This window comes from Battus philenor, unplaced genomic scaffold, assembly GCF_028537555.1.
Source record: "Battus philenor isolate CCGP_79_NKW_IND1 unplaced genomic scaffold, ilBatPhil1.0.hap1 SCAF_2, whole genome shotgun sequence".
NCBI classification, from domain to species: domain Eukaryota; kingdom Metazoa; phylum Arthropoda; class Insecta; order Lepidoptera; family Papilionidae; genus Battus; species Battus philenor.
This window is the reverse complement of record NW_027181682.1, coordinates 496101-501794: the sequence shown is the minus strand read 5'-3', so window position 1 is coordinate 501794 and position 5694 is coordinate 496101. Positions and strand designations below refer to the sequence as shown.

Sequence of the window (5694 nt, the reverse complement as noted above, 5' to 3'; positions counted from 1 at the left end):
TGCTACTCGGAGAAGCACGGTGATAATGCAGAGTACCTTTGACCGTAGACAATGCGCTCAAAGACCTTCGCAAATATCACAACTTTGATATTCGCCGATAGTTTTTAATTACGTTTTTTGAACCTTTATTATAAAACGGCGTGATAGATGCAAATTTCCACAGGTCAGGGATTATTCTGCTGTGAATGGATTTCTGGTATATTAGTGTTAATAGGTATGCGAGAGTCGCGGCACGATTAGTGATAAATATTGGCGAAACATTGTCAGACCCAGCTGATTTGGTAATGTCTAACGATTTGAGATGTTGAAGCGCGTCAACCTCATTCACTTTAATCTTTCCAATGTGAGATGTAGTCACAGCTGGGCCACATTGAGAACCCGCTACAGTAAGATATTTAACAGTGCCACTACTCTCATCGCTAGCAGTAAGTAGCGGTAAGGAACTGAGATTGGAAGCAGTCGGAGGAACAGTTGCAAATATCTTCACCAGAGCTCGCAGTTTGATCGCCTTACTCGGTCAGTGCAGACGGACGAGCATGAGTTTTGGTTTTAGATCTTATGAATGACCAAAATGATATACGATCGGATGGTATAGCATTTTCAATAGTATTTAAGTAACCATTATGGCAGGCAGCCTCCAGCTTTTCAGCTATTATTGAAAAGAATTCAAACGTTTGCTGTTCTGTTAAATTACCATATATTCTAAATTTTAGACGGGGCATGATCAGAAAAGAGGCTATTCATTTTAGGGTAAAAAAGATCAACTCAATGCTGAATATTGTTGTCCTTCAGATTATCCGCCCAGTCTATGTCAAGTTTCATGCGGATACTAACATAGTCCCCAGAGTTATAAAAGTATTTTTGTGGGTTGACGGCTTACCTTTAATAATTGTAATAAACTAATTTGAAGTGATCTATGGTGTTGATCCTCCGGTACCAACGGATTAGAACGCGAACTGACAGACAAGTGGCTATTGGCTAGGACTAAATCGAGTACACGGTCATTGCAGTTACTTACGTAATTGTATGAGGACAAGTCACGTGAATTCGTAGTAACAATGAAATGACATCGAGTGACACCAAAGTTAGATGGGGTAAGATTAAAACTATTATTTAATGTATTCCATAGTACGTTTGGCTGATTAAAATTATGAAAATATTATCTGGGTTACAAAGTGCAACATCTAACAGATTTCCAGAAAAATTAAGAAATTATAAAACTGTAAGTCAGCTGACAAACCTACATTTTCGTTGCAAATGTAGACAGAAAGGAAATTAATTCTACTTAGCCGTGCTCCATTATTTATACGCGAGTTTATAACTACAGTTACCCATATGACTTCCGCAGAGCTTCTCCACTCGGGCCCGGCCGCTGCGGCCAGGTCGCGGTGCACCGCAATAAGGACTACCCCCCTCCCCCCGTTTGATTGTTTAGTACGTTCATAGTCACGATCACGGTGGAATACTACGTACCTATTGCCAAACAGTTCATTATCTGATATTCCACTGCAATAACCACGTCCCAGTGATCAATATAACGTCATATGATTTCATAAGTATATTTCTATAGAATAATTTTCTTTTATAACGCAGGCCTATATTATAGTCTTTTGATAGTATATACATAATTCTGCTGTATTATAATTACTCGTTGGATGTTAAAGATATCCGAAAACATCAAGGGGATTTAAAAATGAGCAAAGGTATTACCTTTATGCAGATAGATCGAAAAAATAATAAAAGTGATGACAGCGGCAGGGACCGAACGAGACAATACGCAAGTGGGTATCAAAGGACAAATTGACCATTAAGTGATTGGCAATAGAATTAACTAATTGCCCGGCGGCTTTCAACGGAATAAGGCGCAAATCGAAAAGGCAAACAAAAGAGTGCGGGGGCCCTCGTGATTTAGTTCCTTTGGTCCTCAAACTTTTAAATATTGCTAAAATAACATAGAATTTGAAAATAGTTAAGAAGCAAATAATAATAATAATATTTAGTGTATCTTCCTTAAATCTTTTTCGGTTTTTAGAATAACCAGTTCCGAAGTGTCGTCTTTTCGTTCATAGATACGACACTTGTTGAACCAGAGATATCGAAAATTATTTTGTTTAGCAACAATCTTTGTCTTATTTAATCAATACTTATTATCAGGTGTAAGATGGTTATTCGCGTAAATTTTAGCTGACGTGTTCTTAAAACCAAGTCCTGAAGCATCTATACCTTTTATATACCTTTACGGGCTCGTGTAGCAGCGACAACATCGCCTTTCGCACAGCGGTTGGCGAGGCCTACTATTATTGGTTTCTCTCCCGCCCGGCTGCGATGCCGGACTCTCGTATAAAAACTAATTTGCTCTTCAGTGATACGAATGTCGCAGCAAGTAGCAATCTTGTTCAAAATGTCAAAGATATTTTCGTTTTTTTGGTATGGAACACCTTTCACTTCGAAATTGTTGAAACGTGAGCGTTGTTGTTCTTTGTCTAAGATTTCTTGGCTGATCTGGGACAATAGCATCGCTCAAGATTGAAATCTTCTTATTCGACTCTTCGAGTTTAGTGAGTTTACCCTCAATTTCTTGAATTTTGGCGTCGCGGTATGCAAACGCGACGTCTTCAACTCCGTTACATCTGCGACGAGAGCCAGTCGTAGATTTTTGTTGCTCAACAATTACTTTGAGCTGCTCCATAAGCTCAGCATTGGATGGTGCTAAAGCACCATCTCCAACAAACTAAAGTATTGTTGGAGACACACGACATGCACCTCCACAATTTTTGACGCTCTTGACCCATTCGATATCCATTCTCAGAGATCTCAGAGCTTGAAAAGTCATAAAATTTACAACATACACAACATTTAGCACCATCGGTTGATTGCCCCTTACATTTGTAACAAGTAAACATCTTAGTGATTTTCAGCAATAAAATATATATGTAATATATCGTCAATGCTTACCATCGACATCATCGTGTGGAAACCACGTCTTCATCGATTTCGAATGACAACCGGTTGTGGGTATTCATTTCCGCTCTTTCTTGTTCCGGATACTACTGTTGTTTCTGAAGATGTTAGTGCTGTTAGCCCAGGGGGGTTTTACAGCTTCGTGGAATATTTGCGTACAGAACAGAAGGGTCCGTGTGTTGCCAATAGCGTTGTTGAAAATTTTAGGGCCGGGAAAATGCGCTGTATGAGGAACTCGACCGCATAGGTAAACTAATTAGATACAAAATACACAAAAATAAAATGCCACTAATTTCCAGTAAGTTTTGTTAATTTACTGAGAATTGTTTTTTACCAATCGTTTTATTATTTTGAACAAAAACATTTTTCAAACAAATGTTATTTTCAGTCGAATGTTTCGCACAAAGCAGTTTTCTGGGGACGTAGTTTAGATGGTACAGTTACAGACTGAAAAATATTTAGATATTGACCAACAAAAACAACCAGCGTTTTATTGCGTTTAATATCTAAGGCGGCATCTTTATTTTATGGCATTACAGTATACTTAGGATTCGTACTGACTTATAGATTCCACTTACCGGTGCAAAAATATGCAAACTGAACGATATAAACAGATAATTAGTTTACTTTAGTTTCACACAGTCATGCGGCGTATAAGAGATTCTGCAGTTACTGCGTTCGTCAATGCGGTGTTTTGTTGCAATTCAGACGTTACTCGAAGCGCTTCGTCTGTCAACAAGGCAGGTATTCTCTCTTCGCTCAGTGGCTGCGGTCAGGACACGCGGATTAGAAATCGGATGATAACATCTGTAGTCCCAAGCGTGGCACTCACTCCCCCTCAAGGGAAGCGTAGTTATTGGAAGGTAGTTTGAAGAATCTGAACATCAAGTGCGATTTATTGACTTCCTTTTTCTACTGCCGGCTCGTCGAACAACTTACGTAAACCTGAACAGGCCATTGTTGTTGATTAAAGGCAAGTATGCAAGCATAAAGCAGTATATTGTTATTGTGAAGGTGGTCGTACAGTGTTGTTCTCTCATAACGCAGCCACTTTCGCGAATGGGAACGATGCATATATCGGCGACTGCAAACAGCGAGCACCTGGTAGCAGGATCAAACATCCGTGTTTGAGTTATGAAAGTGGCGGTGGCGTGTCTTTGTCGCGTATCGATGCCATTATTAGCAAAGAGTACCGCTATACGTCTTTACTATATAGAGACACAATCTGTGGGCAACGTGCAGTGAGCAACAAGCGTCGGGAAATGGCCACATCTGACGTCCGCAGCCCATTCGTTAAATTTGTCAAGGTATGTTGATCTTTCATAACTTGGTCATTTTTAACGAATAGTGCTACGGAACATATCGACGACAGCAAGAAATGGACTGTGGGTAGTGTGATGCGAGCAGCGGACAACAGATACCGCTTACGTCCGAGGCCCGTTCGTTAAATTTGTCAAGGTATGTTGATCTTTCATAACTTGGTCATTTTTAACGAATAGTGCTACGGAACATATCGACGACAGCAAGAAATGGACTGTGGGTAGTGTGGTGCGAGCAGCAGACAACAGATACCGCTTACGTCCGAGGCCCGTTCGTTAAATTTGTCAAGGTATGTTGATCTTTCATAACTTGGTCATTTTTAACGAATAGTGCTACGGAACATATCGACGACAGCAAGAAATGGACTGTGGGTAGTGTGGTGCGAGCAGCAGACAACAGATACCGCTTACGTCCGAGGCCCGTTCGTTAAATTTGTCAAGGTATGTTGATCTTTCATAACTTGGTCATTTTTAACGAATAGTGCTACGGAACATATCGACGACAGCAAGAAATGGACTGTGGGTAGTGTGGTGCGAGCAGCAGACAACAGATACCGCTTACGTCCGAGGCCCGTTCGTTAAATTTGTCAAGGTATGTTGATCTTTCATAACTTGGTCATTTTTAACGAATAGTGCTACGGAACATATCGACGACAGCAAGAAATGGACTGTGGGTAGTGTGGTGCGAGCAGCAGACAACAGATACCGCTTACGTCCGAGGCCCATTCGTTAAATTTGTCAAGGTATGTTGATCTTTCATACCATGCTCATTTTTAACGAATAGTGCTACGGAACATATCGACGACAGCAAGAAATGGACTGTGGGTAGTGTGGTGCGAGCAGCAGACAACAGATACCGCTTACGTCCGAGGCCCATTCGTTAAATTTGTCAAGGTATGTTGATCTTTCATAACTTGGTCATTTTTAACGAATAGTGCTACGGAACATATCGACGACAGCAAGAAATGGACTGTGGGTAGTGTGGTGCGAGCAGCAGACAACAGATACCGCTTACGTCCGAGGCCCATTCGTTAAATTTGTCAAGGTATGTTGATCTTTCATACCATGCTCATTTTTAACGAATAGTGCTACGGAACATATCGACGACAGCAAGAAATGGACTGTGGGTAGTGTGGTGCGAGCAGCAGACAACAGATACCGCTTACGTCCGAGGCCCATTCGTTAAATTTGTCAAGGTATGTTGATCTTTCATACCATGCTCATTTTTAACGAATAGTGCTACGGAACATATCGACGACAGCAAGAAATGGACTGTGGGTAGTGTGGTGCGAGCAGCGGACAACAGATACCGCTTACGTCCGAGGCACATTTGTTAAGTTTGTCAAGGTATGTTGACCTTTCATAACGAGGTCATTTTTAACGATTGGTGTTGTGGAACGTACGAACTTCATAT

General features: G+C 40.8%; 1 pseudogene; it reads right to left on the bottom strand.

Annotated features, from left to right (window-relative positions):
* Positions 1–1996: 1996 nt before the first annotated feature.
* On the bottom strand, positions 1997–2903 carry LOC137922506 (uncharacterized; annotated as a pseudogene).
* Positions 2904–5694: the final 2791 nt, after the last annotated feature.